Source organism: Phaethon aethereus (genome assembly GCF_964289735.1).
Source record: "Phaethon aethereus genome assembly, chromosome: 4".
In the NCBI taxonomy this organism is placed as follows: Eukaryota; Metazoa; Chordata; class Aves; order Phaethontiformes; family Phaethontidae; genus Phaethon; species Phaethon aethereus.
The window spans coordinates 83830350-83846422 of record NC_138578.1 but is presented as its reverse complement, the minus strand read 5'-3'; the positions used below and the strand labels follow the sequence as shown (position 1 = coordinate 83846422).

The 16073-nt window shown below is 43.6% G+C and overlaps 1 protein-coding gene across 2 annotated transcripts in view; it reads right to left on the bottom strand.

Annotated features, from left to right (window-relative positions):
* Nucleotides 1-16073, bottom strand: part of EXOC6B (exocyst complex component 6B) — a 315222-nt gene that overhangs the window by 264404 nt on the left and 34745 nt on the right. The gene's annotated exons all lie outside the window — the stretch shown is intronic.

The following is a 16073-nucleotide window of genomic DNA, read 5'->3' as shown; positions in this document are numbered from 1 at the left end:
AGTGTGGAAATGCCAACCTTAGACTTGTCTTTGTGAAGTTTTAGTATTTTGAGGAGCAGTGCTAACTCCTAAACCTGAATTCTCTCCCAGTCTAAAAAAATTAAGTATGCAGTGAGCTTTATGGAGTCTGAGCTTGTACTGTGTCAGAAAGTAAAGCTAAATGAATTATACACTGCACTCCATGCAGCAATTAGAGATAAAAGATGGGGAATGACAGAGCTGTAACAAGCTCTAAGAATGAAAAAATAAAAATTACTAATCAATACAGTCACAGACAACACCTCAGAAAAACAGAACTAGATGAATCCAGCTGGACACATTAAATCTTTCTGCCTGCAGAACGTGATGTGATCCTTTGGTGTGATCTGTGCCCACAAGTCACTTCGGAGAATCCCACTTCTGTAGTCCATAAAGGTCTCAAAGTAATACAAAACAATACCAAGACAGGACTAAAAGCTGGAGGAAATCTATTTAATTATTATTATTTGAAACCTGCCCTAGCAACTGCAATTATACAGTTTCAGTAAACCATTCTCAATGGCAAAAGAAAAATGCCAAATGTTTACAAGCCTATTTAAAACTCAACATAAAATAACAGTTGCCAAGAGTAGAAGTCTTCAAATGTGACCACACTGCCTTCCTTATTCCAAGGTAGAAGCTGGTTGGTGCTAATGATGAAAAAGAGATAGAACTTCTTAAAACTGTATGAATGCCATCACTAGCAGGATGCTAGTGGTTTTGCCTCACATCTTAGCTGAGTTTTGCTGGTAAAACACGAAAGTTGGAGACAGAGTGCCATCTAGTGCTGCACAGCCTCTCTGCAGGGTCTCTCATGAAAACAAGGCACCTCTGCTCTAACTCACTCTTAAGTCAAAGACAGCAACTTACATAAAATAAGCAAATAAAGCTAGACAAGTTGTGTTTTCATACAAGTATAAATTAAAAAAAACAACAGTAGTTATGGGTGCCAAATAAATGTGTTTGCATTCAAAGAAAAATACCATCAGCATTTACAGAGGCATCTATCAGCAGGGAAAAAAAATCTCAAAATTACTTACAAACTCTTGGTAAAGTTGCCTTTGGAGATGGCTAACCTAAGATATAAAGGTCTGATGACTAAATCCCACCCCCCGCTTTTTTTTTTTATCCAAACTCTAGTGTGAAAAAAAAAAACTTGGTGACAGGCAGCAACAAAACCTCAGCATCTCAGGGGTCAGCTCTAAGCCTCTATTTAAACAAACTCTGTATGTTCCCTTTGAAGCTCTCCTATTCATCCATAACCCTCCCTCCAATGCAGAACCAGCATCATTCACTTCCATCCTCCCTCCAGAACACAAGCAAACGAGCAACAGCCAAGCAAGTCCCAGACCAAACCACAATGCACTCCGAAGCTGCAGGATGTCAACTCCAAAGTCACGGGACATCAAGCTCTTGCTCTGTATTGAACATCATCACATAAGCAGACTACAGTGACTATTCAGTGACTCTCACCTCAAAATAAACAATGTAGGGACTCCGTTTGATTCCAAGAAGGACAAATCTATCCCCTGCAATCACATCAAGACATCCCTCAAGTCCCAAACTCTATAATTACCATCTTTGGTTCCCTGGCTCTGGTAGAGATCCACCTTCCTCAGCTGTTTCTGCCACTGCCCGAGCTACAGCATCACTCTTGGAAAACCATCTTGCAATCGCATATCCTTGACGTTTGTGCGCTGTTATCGACCTATCAATTGCCAGCTTTCTTCAAGACCAGCTCTGGTTCTCACCTGATCCACTCAACTGAGCACCTTCATTATGTATTTCTTCCTTTTTGGGATTACCACATCTGGGGCATTATACTTCCCACTTCTTGCCTACCAAACGTTCGGGACACCCACTGCCTTGTTCTGGATCTCCCCTCTACCTCATTTCTTCTGCATATACACTCTGCTTCTAGCAACATCTCTTGTTAGTTCAAAGGCTTATTATAGCCTGATCTGGATCTTCACTTAACTGCCCTGAAGTGACTGGTAATTGAGAAGACATCAGAAGGTGACGCACAGAAAAATTTCTAGGAAGACAAAAAAAATCTTACATGTATACCCACTAATAATCATGACAGCACACAACGCAAAAACAAAGTAATGAAAACAAAAATAAGAATTAGATTTGCTTTGGGCTGTTCATTCCCTTGGCTGTAGAAAACAAAGCATTGTGACAATGCTATAGAAAATGATCCTTGAGGCTGCTTTTTTCTTTCTTTGCTATAAAAAATTGCTAGTCAAATAGCTTTAGTAATAAGCCTCCCCCACAAAAAGCCTTTTGATTAAAAAAGTATGAGAAAGAGAGGTCTGTCCTGCATGCACTTATCTTACAACTCCGGAGCAGGCTGTAATTCTCCATCTGAAGACTACGCTCAGTGACAGATCTGTCTGGTTTACATTTTTTAAGTACACTCACTAAACAAAACCATTTTAGATGAGTTTTAAAAGTTCTTGGATTGTATTGTTAAGTTTCACAATTTCTGCATTCATTAAAAATCCACTTCATATTTTTTTTCCAAAAGGTCAACAGGAAAAATCTTTCCAGGAAAGCCAAAACAGCAAAATGCATCAGGAGTTCCCATATGTATTATTGCAAAGTTTATGCCCCAAAATAGGAGCAACCAAACATGACCCACATCGAGTAGCCAAACTACTAACAACGGGGATGCCACAGGCGCGGGCTTGTGGCACAGACGACGCTCAGGTGCCTTTTCTATTTTCCAAGCAGCAGAAAGCGAGCAGCAGCTCATGCAGAAGCACGACGTGTTGATGGTGAACCTTTCACACCTTCATCCTCCCCCTGCAGCCCAGAGCCACACTCAACTCTGCCGGTACTCGGCCCCCACGTTGCACCGGATACTCTACTGCATTCTCCATCACTTCATCATCCACAAGAGCAAAAACTGGGGAAAGAGCAGAGGTTTGGGGAATACAGCCCAAGAGAAGACTGAAAGAGACAAAAAGCTCAGCTACAAACCTCCTTAAAATGCGGTCAGAGGCAGGACGTCTTGGGTCCTGCCACCAAGCACCACACAACCTACGTTCTCTCCAGCCATGCTTTAGATGCGGTTCTCAGGCTGGCAGGTCCTCTGCCAGACACCATATACATGCTGAAAAAATGCCAGAGGTGCTTAAACTTATTGCATGTGCATAAATTAATGCTAGAAAAGATTTAGGAACGAGCTTTGCAGGTCCTTCCTACATCTCATGCTCAACTGGTTAACTCTTGTTAACTCTTGTTGGGCTTCCGGCTGTCTCGGAGAAGGCCAAGCTGCGAGGCTGGCCCTGCAACTTCATTCCCAATGAGAGCTGCCTGCAGGATGGCGACTCAGAAGTAACCTAAATAAATTCAGCTGAAAGTACAGAGGAGGGAAATCTCTGGGGGCGAAATGAAAGAGATCTGGAACAATGCAAGGAGGACATTCTGGGGACAGTGGAACAGAAGTGACTTGCTTTTGTTTTCAATTAATAAGTGGAACAAATTCCTGAGTCTGTTATGGACTTCAATTTTATTTTCTTTTTTTCCCCTTTAAACTTCTGTAGTGGTTTTAATCCCTCAGAAACATTTTCTTCTCATTAAGCTACATAAAAGCATTAGCAGTTTGTTTAATCTTATTCTAACTTTTGTAATAAACAAATTAACTACTAAGCAATGCAAAAAAATAATAATAATTTCAAAAGTGGTGCAACAGCTCCTGGAAAAAAGGTCAAAGAAAGTTTGCAATACTAATACCTGTTTAATATCTAACTGTCAGAGTCAGAGTTTGCAGCTTTGAGTCTTGTGCTTCACAAAGTTTATCCCGCACTGACACAGCATTAGCAAGTTGTACTCCAAAGACACCTTACCTCCCAGGTGTATGACACCTGAAATTATCTCAGTGGAAAAGCAAGTGTAGGATTTGCTACTTGTTTTCATTCTTCTAATTAAACAGAATTTATGCCCACTCTGTTTTGCCATATCACCCACATAGGTTTAAATTTATGTCACAAATACGGAGAAATAAGCAACTTGGTTTTTCCTTTTTTGGGAAGTATAGAATGTTTAATCATAAATATTTTTCATTATTATTGTTTAGAAAGCATTCCCACGTGACTTAGACCCAGCTATCTTGCACACAAGCTTACCTAACCATCGTATTTTCAGTCTACAATAGAAATCATTACAATCACTGTAGAATTCAGCAAAATATCAGCAACATCCCATTATCACAAAGTCCTGGAGTAGAAAACAAAGCACTTTCTGAAGAGCACCACTGTACTTTATTATTTGGCAGGATAACCCTGGTTTCATCGCTGGGAACACCTTGACTTCAGCAAGGTCCTAGCATGGCCCCGGTGGGTATTCTCACAAGCACTCCAAGAGCAACGCTGCATAGAAAATTACCATAAACCACACGCATACGCTACACAAAACCATCCTAAAAACCATGTTACTTGTCAATGACTGGCCTCAACCAGAAGGAGCTTTTCAACAGGGCTTCCACATGCATTTGTTCTGAGCCTGGTTTTCTTCAGCGGTTTTATTAGCAAATTGGAAAATATAATGCAAGCTGTACTTTCGAAATATGTTGGTGACACCAAAGGGAAGGGAGTCACAAGCCTTCTGGAAAGCGGCAGCCAAAGACATCAAGAAACTGGAATTGTTTCCAGAAGTCAAGAAGGATGAAGGTCAGTAAAGGGGAGCGCATGGTAGTGGTCCAAGGAAAGGTCAAAGTCAGCAGCACAAGTACAACGGGATCAGAGGGGAGGCAGGAGGGACTGCAAACTCCACATCAGCCACCTGCCATGGCACTTCATTAGTCTGTGAAGAGCCAAAGGAATTGGGTTTAGATTTGAAGAGACAGGGCTGGTGAGAACACAGGGAGCTCAGAGCCATGGCAGAAGTCCTTTGCTATGCTAAAGTGGGAGGAAGGTGAGGAGTTCTGCAGCGCTGTTATGGGAAGGACAAGAACAGATCGATTTGCAAAGAACCAAGATAGATTTTTGTGATGAAACGCAACTGAAGATAGTCAAAGCCCTGGAAGAAAGCACACTGGAACACTGGAAACCCCGTTCATCAGAGTTTAAAAATAAGATGAACAGATGTTTGTTCAGGGATAGAGACAGGATTTGATGTTGCCTCAGGGGGGAAAGGGCTGCGGGACCTCAGGCTCTCGGGCAGTACCACTGGGGTGGTAGAGCAGTTCAGCAACAGTTAAAATGCCTTCTGGGGTTTTTTTTTTTCCCCCCTCTTTTTTTTAAAGCAGGGTCAATTAGAAACTCACAGAACCTCAGCTCTTACCCCTACACTGCAAGCAACAGGCAGTATGTGGGTATAGTATCATGAAAGCAGAAGAAAAAGCATTGTGTCCAAGCAAAGTGGGGATATTACTAATCTGCAAAACCCTTGTTTCTTGGAAAGTATCTTTTATATTACAGCCTTTATCGGCATCACACCACACGGGAGCTCCAGTCACACCTGAGCTCAGACATTGCATTTGCAGAACAAAAGACTCTACCAGTCTCAACATCAGTGTTGTGATGAAAAACGTAAAGACCAGAATACCAGGGCAAGGCAAGAGGCACAAACCACCTTACGAAGCCACTGCTGGACTGAAAAGTCTACCTGAAACACCAAATTCCAGAAAGGATCAGCTTCTGTATTTCTATACGCACCTACAGACTGCAGGAGTGAGAAAAAAGGGAAAGAAGTAGTTCCTAAACTAGATACAAGGCACCAATACTTTCAGTGCAAATTATCCCCTTCTTAAAAAGCGTTTAATACTCTCTCACCATTCAACGTAAAAGCTATGACATCACGTTAAAAACCACAGACACTGCCCCATCTTTTTCAGACAGAACACGAAAGATCACGGTTTGGCCACATCTCATTCCCCGCTCCCAAAGCACTGCGAGATGAAGACTGTCTTCATCACAAGGGTGACAGTTTTGGAAACAAGCACTTTCTAGCGGACACCACTCTTCTCTTGCTGTGCTATTTACCCTATCAGCAGCACAAAAAAGAGAAAACAAACACCTGACAGTGAAGAGGAAAGGCACCCTCCCAAAGCATCCACATGTATTACTGATAACAGCATATTGTTTTCATTTGTTTTCATAGTTTTTATGGAATTAATATTTTAGCCATTACATCTATAAAAGCATATTAGATTACCACAGAAAAATTTTAATGTCTATACTTGCTGTGTTAATTGTCCAATAAAAGTTTTTTTCCTACTAACAAAGTTCATTTTGTTGTCTTATGCATTGTTTAAACAAGTTCTTTTTTTTTTTTTTGGTGCATTCTTGGCTTTAAGTCTTGGACCCTCCTTTCTGCTGTGAAGCAATGTTGTCATAACATCCAACAGAGGCACAACAAATCCTCAAGACATGCATGATATTAAAAGCGTTGCATTATACAACCACACAAAGCGCATTAAAATTGACAGCAGCATGATTGATAACTTCCATGCTCGAAGCGTGCATACCAGCGCCTTTGCAAGAGGCCTGGGGTAGCCACGCTAGCCAGCATGGCACACAGGCTTACACGTTGTGCGTGCCTGGGTTTAAGACCAAAGCAGCAGCTTCCCTGCCTCCATCACCTCCACACACGGCGTACGACAAAACAGCACTTGGCATGGACACCCCTGCCTGGCAGCGCGCGGTGCTCAGCAGCGCCAGCTTCCAGCTCCTCTCCTCTTGCAGATTCATTATCAAGGTCAACTCAAGGTCTCACTCGCAGGCAAAAGTTGAATGAGATGGCACAATTCAGCTCTTTGCTGCCAATTCATTGTGTCGAGAAGTTCCTGACTTTCAGCAGCAGGCAGATTTGCGCTCCGCACACAGCTCTGCCAGCAGAAAACAGCTTTCTGCCAGCTCCTGCTCCAGTCCCACTAGGAACTTTTGCCTTCCTGCTTCAGCCCTCGTACCATCTCCTGCACCACCAGTGCCCCAAAAAGAGTGAGGCAACTTTTAAACGTTTTTCTCACTTTGATCGATTTAATCAAACCAGATTAGGAGTAATCACGCAAGTGGCTCCAGAAAGAAACTTTATGCAACAGGGACTTCTGGCAGAGACAAGCATCTTGGTGACCCAATTTCTCCCATCAGCACAGCCCAAGCTAGAGAAAGTTCGCTCTCATTTACAGTCTAATAATTGCTTTCTAAAACTCATGTGCAAGTCTCAGATTAGAAAACATATAGGCTTGACTTGCCTAAATATAGATGCCTGGCACCCTTTGAGACACCTGCCTTCATACCCAAGACAACCTGACATAGGACCTACAAAGGACCAGATGGAGGTCAGACAAGATACATCCCAGCATCGCCAGTAGGTACCTCTGTTGCTGCAGTTAAGTCACTCCCTGCGTGCGTTAGCTCAGTTTAAGACTGAGAAGTCCTTTTGTTCAGTTTGAGAAGACTCAGGTCACGAACCCACAGCTACACATGCCAAAAAGCAGAAAGGTTCTGTAGGAGAAGCGCTCAGAAATCAATTTGACTTGATGAATGTACATGAAAGGGCTTCCGCAAAAGATAAAACTGGGAATGGAAGAACACATTTACTGCATGTTTCCTTACTCTTGTAGTTCTCCCGTGTTTCATTTCGCCACCACATTCCCAAGAACCCATGCAGGCAAAATAAGACTTAATAGTGATGCTCAAGAGTCTCAAAGTGGCAATGATTTTTCAATTAAGCTTCGCAAAAGCTTTGTCAGAAATGTATTTTACAGACTGTGTTTCAGTTGAGGAGGGAAGTGAAGCGACTTAAAGGCAAAACAACAGGGCAGGACCAGTTCTACCAGATGCAGAAGCTCAGAGCATATCTGTTAGGGCTCGTGAGCTCAATATATGGCATGCATTTGCTATAAAAACCAGTAACAGTTGAGCTAGCCCTGCTGAGCTGGATCTACTCAACAGGCACAAAGTTTTGGACCCCAACAAAACCAACAAAAAGACCTTCGTAAAAGAGAGTCACTAACCCTGCCTTAAGCCGCTATTCTCCCAACTGATCCAGGGCTGAGGCTTGGGACTCTAACGCCGAGTTTCGGATGAGTAAACCCCTCCTTGCCAACAAATCTCAACCTCGGCCCCAAACTGCTGCTCACTTCTGAATTGCAGTGCCATAACTGAAAACCCATCCTCTTTCCAACTATAGATGCCTACTCTGGCAAACTCCTCTGGAGGACATGAGACATAGCAATCCTCAGGGAAGAAAGCTGTATTAAAAGGCAACAACGTTTGGGATGTATGACTACCAGAGGAGGCTCAGACTCTCATTCTCATGCAAATATTTGTGTCTATTGAAGAGAAGAAAAATAGTAATGGGCTTAAATTGCCCAGGAGAATTAGTTTAAACATTAGACAAAGTCTTCTAACTGTAAGAGTGGCAGAAATCCAAAAAGAATCATCGAGGCATGTTACGGAATATCTTTAAATTGATCTTTTCTAAGAATAAGTTAGAAAGACATCAAGCAGGAGCAGCTTAGATGCATTTGCTGCTGGAGAGACCAAATACCTCCTCAGATAGGGAGAGGATTGAGTAGGTGGCTTCCTGAGATCCCCTGAAGCCTTGTTTTCTATAGGTCCAACCTACAGAATAGCTGAAGCTCTTTGGAAACCACCTGATCTTAACCAATCCTGTACTGAGCCCTGAAGCTGAAAGAAACTGTGCCTCTGACCCCGGGTACTAAATCCTTCCAGGCTTTTACAAAGATTTCAGAGAACCCAACTCAACTTTCACTAATGGCAACAGACAAATTCCCGTTTCTTTCATTTGTACAAGATCAGGTCTTTAGTTATAAAATACTCTAAAGCCTTAAGCATGCACTTATGACAACAAAGCACTTTTAGACTACACATTACTGGAAAAATAGAGCCACCATAAAGCCATAGCCATCTCCAGGGTAGAATATAGCTATTCTGTGCCAGACAAGATTCTGAAGGAAATGAAGAATAATTACCCTAATTGAAAATATAATGGAACAACTTGGTTATAATGTCCCTATTAAAGAACGAATTTCAGATGATAAAAGACGTTAAGAGGGAGAGCTTGAACAAATTAGCAGTCAGCCTCCAGAAGAGCCAGGAAACGTAAGGAGCAACCCAAAGCCAGGCAAGCCGGAACAGCTACAACAAACACAAATGCCCCCAACCGAGGCAAGTATGGAGAGAACTGGCCATGAGCAGAGCTTTCAACTTCCCTCCTCTTTTTGTGAGCACAATGGAAACAATTCCCTCAAGAACAAAAGCGATGCGTCAGCAGGCCCTACTCTCTCAAGCTCTTTCAAGTTGGAAGGACAGTTGATTTGCACCATGTGTAGGATAGGAATGCTCACTAGAACCAAGCGAGATAAATTTCATCCCATCCAAGCTGGTTAACATTAAGACAGAGATGAATCATCTTTACAATGCCTGTAAACAACACTGTTTAAAAAAGGAAGAAATCTAATGATACACCCTAGTCACACTTACTTTGCAGGAAGTTTCTGAACGTTTATACCATATGTACTATTGTTTGGAAAAGTGTCGAAATAAGGAGGCAGACAGAAACCCACAAGAATCGGAGGATGTGGACGTAAAGCCACGACAAATGTTCTAATCTCCTTTCTGCTGCGCCTGCAATAGTGTTCCAGCACGTCTAATCCTTTACGACAGGCAGAGGCTGGGGGGAGAGGGCACATTCAGAGTAACGGAGTAGACGTACATCAGATGTGCTATTTATAACGAGGGACAGAAAGCTCAATGGAGTCATCTGATCCCTGTCTCTGATTCTCACTCTGACCTTTAGTGAAGCACTGATTTTTAGAGGAAGAAACCAAAGTATCTGAAACCACGACAATGTGGCTTACCTTTATTTGGTAACTCAGATGTGAAGGAAATACCAACACCAGAGCAGTGAATACACAAGTCCCAGAGTCCACACAAGTCCCAGTCGAAAAATGACTACAAAAGATCCCGGGCTGGACAAAGTGCCTTGGATGTGTCAGGACACTGAAAGATCTCCCCGCTTAGCTTATTCAGAGGGAGACTGAGAGGCAATTAATTACTAAATGTGAGTATAGTCCTTTTTTTTTAAAAAAAAGTCCCAAGGAGCTGTTGAATTCAGGGCAGAAAATCTTCATAGCATAAAATCACTGCAATCTTCAGCCAGATAAATTCAAAGCAGGAAGGATATTTTTGTTTGCGTGCTTCCAGAGTCATTGGTAGAAACCAACATAAGAAGTGGAGTCGTCAACGTCTCCATCTAGTGCCTTCCAAGCTGGCCACCGCTCAGTGCAACATACACTAACCAGACACATTGTCTTGCTCAATATAGGCGTAAGAGTGAAAATTCACAGTCTGCAGCATACAGATACGCTGTGCAGTACATCGTTAAATACATCTTGCCATGTAACGGGGTACATAGAGTCTTCTCCTTACCCCAACAAAACTCCACAGCTAACCCAAGCTAGAAAAGAGCAGACACTGCTGCTCAAATATTTTGCAACAGGATGAAGATGATCTAGAGTAGTGATAGAATCCCAGGGGTCAACACTGGGGCCAATACTGTTTAACCTCTTCATTAATGACATGGATGTGGAGACAGTGCACTCTCAGAAAGTCTGCAGATGCAGCAAACTGGAAAGAGCGACTGACAGACCAGAGGGGTGTGCCACTATTCAGAGGGACCTGGACAGGCTGGAGAAATGGCCCAACAGGAGGTCAACACATGCCATGTCCTGCCCCTGGGGAGGAATAGCCAGTCCCACGCTCCACTACATCTGGGGCTGACCATCTGGAAAGCAGCTCAGCAGAAAAGGACCTGAGTGTCCTGCTGGGCACCAAGTTGACCATGAGCCACCAGTGTGCCCCTGCAGCAAAGGCAGCCAACAGACTCCTGGGCTGTGTTAGGAAAAGCATTAGCCAGCAGGCCGAGGGAAGCGATCCTTCCCCTCTACTCAGCTCTGGGGAGACACCTGGAAAGCTGGGTCCTTGTCTGGGCTCCCCAGTACAAGAGAGATATGGAGTTACTGGAGAGACACCAGTGAAAGGCCACTAGCATGATTAAGGGATTGGAGCAGCTCTCATACAAGGAAAGGCTGAGAAAGGACTGCTCAGCATGCAGAGGAGAAGGCTGAAGGGGGGAAATTCTTTATCACTGTATATAAATAACTGATGGGGATTGGGAGGGTAAAGACGACAGAGCCTGACTCTTCTCTTTGATGCCCAGTGACAAGATAAGAAGCAACATACGAAAAGCTCCATTAAATGTAAGAACAAAAAGAAAAGGTGAAAAAAAAAAAAGCCAAACTTTTTTTACTATGAGGGTGATCAAACACTGCAATAGGTTGGCTGGAGAGGCTGCAGGTCTCCATTCCTGGAGATATCCAAAACCAGACTGGACACAGTCCTGAGTGACCTGCTGTAAATAATCCTGCTTGAGGGGTAGGACTAGATGATCTCCAAAGTTCCTACTCAGCCTCAGGTATTCGGTGATTCTGTGAGTATTTCTGCTAACAGAGATCAGTCACCAGGCTTTTCTTTCCTTCCCCACCTCCAAAAAAAACCCAAAGAAAAACATTTCAGCATTCAAAGGGGCCCAGCAAGTTGTTAAGCTGAGGATGAAACAGATCACAATTTAACAGAGATTCTTTCAAATGTTCTTATCCAAGCAGAAATACTGCCAAAGAGAAATAAAGTTGTTAGACTAAAATACTACTTCAGTTACATTGAAATAGAAAGTGTTTCTAATCAGTCTGGCATTTTAATGGCTATACCTCTATAACTTATATAAAATAGTTTAACACAACATAAAGAGAAAGCTACCTCTAAAGGTCTAGATAGTACCATTCCCAGGGGACAGAAGAAACATCAGGTGAACCAAATAGAATGTTTTATTCCATAAATGCCAGCAAAGCCCCCCAGGCAGCAGTACCCCAAGTTACAGGAGTCACATTAGTTGTGCCCAGCAGAGGACACCACTATTAATAATTGCAGACACCAGAAATTAATTGTTCTCATAAGCCAAACATCCTCCCCCATTTTGCCATTTAAGAATGACTAGTTTTTAGACCATTAGCTAATCATCTTCTAGGAACAGGATACTGTGAGAATCCAGCAGCACCTAGATACCTTCTGTCTGTAGCACCTCTCACAACAGGGTCCTGTTCTTAAGCCTCATCTTCCTCTTCTTCCCAAACACGGCAAATTTCAGAAGGTTCCAAGAGTTCAGCAGATAAACATACTGTTTTCGTCTTTGCTTAAAGCAAAACTCAAGTAATCACACTCACTTGAGCCAACCAAGATCTTGTTTCTCACAGGCTCCTCTCCCATGGTTAATGAATTTCAGTGTCTCAGAAGGTGCAGGCATCAACAACCTCATCTTATGAATGGGTCATTTATACTGTCCATGTGGATTCTCCAGTGTCAAGTGAGGCATAAACAATCTTTTTGTTCATCTATGGTCTATTCTGCTCTGCCAGGCCACCTGCCTTCATGAAACCTGTACAGTCAAGACTCCCACATCTCTGTCCCATACATTACAAAGACAGCCAAATCCAAGTATCCTTACAGAGGGAACCCAGAGGCATCATGACCAGTTTTAGCTTAGGGACCACTTTGGGAACACAGGCTAAAGGAGATTATCTCCACTACCATAATATCTTGCAACAAAGACAAAAAAAAAAGGCACCACCTAAGTGGGGGTAATGGGATGGCAAGAGAACTGGTGCTATCATCTCTCACCCCTCTTGGCCCAACTCCTGTGATGGCAGGGAGACAACCACAAAACCTGTCACACCATTGGGACTGTCACAAACTTCAGCTTTCCTGAAGTTTCTTCACACAGGCAGCTATGGTCCCTAGGTCTAGGCAGGTCATCCCTCCTCCAGCTCAGGAGGAAGGAGCTAACATTACTGCCTGTAACAGCTTGGAAGGAACAGCAACAAGGAGTGATGAGATGTGCTTTTGCTTATTCTGGCATATAGTTCATTTATTAATGCCTCAGCTACAACAGATCAGTACAACAAAACATCAGAAGACATTCAGATGCTGGGAAGTGATTTTCCATCATGCCACCAATAAGCATTTCACTAACAGAAAGCTTAAGATTGAAAGCATGTCTTCACCTTCAGTATTTCACACACTTTTTTGAGCTTAATTGTACAAAAGCTTTGCAATTCCAACACAAGGAAGAGCTACATGGAGCTGGGTAACAGAATCATAAGTAACTTGCCTATGAGCATGTAATAAATCAGTTAAAGAACAGAAAAAATAAAAATTAAAAAAACCCCAGCTTCCTAAATGCTGCACAAACACCTTCCTATAATGTATTTTTACTGGGGACCAGACATCCTGTTGATTTGCTATAGAGCTTTATAGAGGGAGGTCAGTTACCCAGACTCCCCACCTACCCTATAGAAAGGCTTCCAGAAGGATTACTTCAAGTGGCCACCACCAGCAGACAAAAAAAGCAGCGGGAGGTGGTTTTGTCAGCAATTCTTCTGCGGTGTTGATTTTCACAGGCTGGCTTGCCTTTCAAAACAAGATAGATTCAACCTTGCCCGAGAGAGATCATGTAGGCACTTCTCCAGCTCCTCCTGCTTGTCTGGTCACAGACTGATAAAAGACTCCAACTCCTCTGAGCCTGGGAGAGCTGTTCTCCTGCCACGCTTGCCTTCGGGAGCGCGCTGCAGAATGCAGGATGCTTCTATAGCAGAGGGGACTGCTTAGTCCCAAGCAGAGACCTGGAAGTCAATTGACACCCAAGCTGCAGAGGAGACCCTCTGAAAAGGCCACAGGCTCAGCAGCATAGGAAGGGGTGCAACAGTAATGCAGGAGCACACTCTTAAGTTCTTTTACAGGCTACTATTTATCAAAAAACAGCACAAACAGAACAAATCCCATGCAAGATGTGCTGACAAAAGCTTAATGCACCAGACACTAAACAGAACAGCAGCACCAGGCCAAGAATGGAAGGAAGAGACCTCTGCCAACACCAAAACTGACCTTACCAAAGCTGAGCAAGCAACAAAGATGGCCCATAAGTGCCCAAAGGCTCTCCCTGATTACAGGGGAATACAGACTACTAAGAGTAGATACCAGGAAACATTTTGCTCCCAAACTTGTGCGATCCCTAAAAGGGCTTTAGGACAACATGTTTTAGGAGCCATGACAGCTCTGGGTTACAGAGACAAACTCAAGACAATAGGAAAACTAGAGGGAGACTGGGACACTTGGGGAAATAAGATTGCTCTTAGGGCACAGCTTGGCTAAAACAAGCCACACACAGGCACACACTCCTCAGAGGGTAGCACTGTGCAAAGTTATGGCCATACCAATACATAGCCAGCTGAAGTCCTCACCAAGCCAGTGTTCAGCCAGAAGGACCTAGAAAGCAGCTTTAAGGAAAGATGAAAATCAAAAACAGGGATTAAAAGACTGAGAAGATGAGGCCGCATGTGCCAGGCATGGAGGTGATTTAACCATTGCCAGGAATTCTGAGGGCTCCTTAGCGTACAAGATGACTGCTAACGTTCAAGCATTCTTACCAGCTCTTCCACAAATGCCAGCTCGGTGGCTTGTGGCTTACTGAGCAGAGAGGAGCGGGCTTGGGAAGAAGCAGACACACACAGAGCAAGGAAATTCAGAGCCACCAAAAGGGACACAGCCCTGACGACAGCAAACTAAAAAACGAGGTTATCCCAGCCGTTGGGTCACCGGACCTTTAAGTGGCACCGCCACCCTGTGTTGCGATGGCTGAACTGCATTGAGGTTTAGCTTCTCCCAAAGTAGAGCAACTGTCAAACAATGCGTAATACGCTTTTCAGCATGAAGGCAGCTAAAGCAAGGCCAGCTTCATTATCTGGAAGGCCTCGAGTTGAACCCTGCATGCAGAGAGGCTGAAGCCAAGTATTTCACACTGATGCGCGATCCAGACTCCAACTGCAGCAGGTTTCGTAAGAGTTGAAGCCAGACACAGAATCAGCAAGAGGAAAGTTTGCTCAGACTACTGAAACCTGAACAGCAGAGTTACCAAAAGCAATTTGGAAATAGTGTATCACCTCCTGGTTGAATAAGCTCAGCTCACCCTTTCACAAGACCTCGCTGCGCTGAAAGCGAGGACAGCAGCCTGTAAGCTTTGGTACCCACTTGTAAAGGCACATCCAACGCATGCATTCGGTAGTATTCCTGGAAGTATAACATTACAAAGAATATCTCAAAACATTTATGTTTATTTTGGGATCAGCAGAATACTTCTTGAATCATGTATACATTAAACCAAGAACTTAAACCAACCGCATACCCTTAAATGCTACCTCTTATCAGAAGCTACCAGAATACCTTACAAACACCAATCTTTCTCAATTTCCCTTTGAAGGGAAGCATTATGCATATTTTACACCCTGACAAACACAGGCACAGAAGAATTAAGTGAAATGCCGACGATGGCCACACAACAAGCCATGGCTGCGCCAGAAATCAGAGGGCTTCCAGCCACCAGGCCTTTCCTCAGGAGCAAGGTGAAGCCAAGGAAGCTTTAACTTCACCACAGTAAGTCACCAAAAATTTCAGAGCGTGAACCAGGTCAGTTGTCCGTCTACGCACCCCAGAAGCACAGATACTCAGCGGTCAATTCCAGCCTCCAAAGCAAGACAGAAAACATGCCAGTGCTGAGCACAAAGAATCGGAGCGTGATGCTGGAGCAGCACAAGCTGCTGCGTCCATCAGCTGTGGCAAGTATTGCACGCCTGAGCTGTGCAAGCCCCTCAACAGCGGGTGATAGCAAACACAAGCAGCTTATCCCAGACTGCTTCTACCATTCAGTCTCCAACATCTCCCATAAAAAGCTCCTTCTCCTCTGTAGTCTCATCATCTCCATTATCCCTCGTTCCACTTCCACCCTCCAAATTAAATAGCCTCCAAGCAACAAAGCAGCTTTGGAATGGGGAAAAGCCCACCATAACACACAGCCAAGCTGTCCTAGTACATATTTCCTAGAAATGGTGCTTTTATAAGGAGCACGAGCTGTCCCTGCAGATTGACTAATTAAACAGTGACCGTTCTCAGCTGCCATCTGTGCAGGTCAAG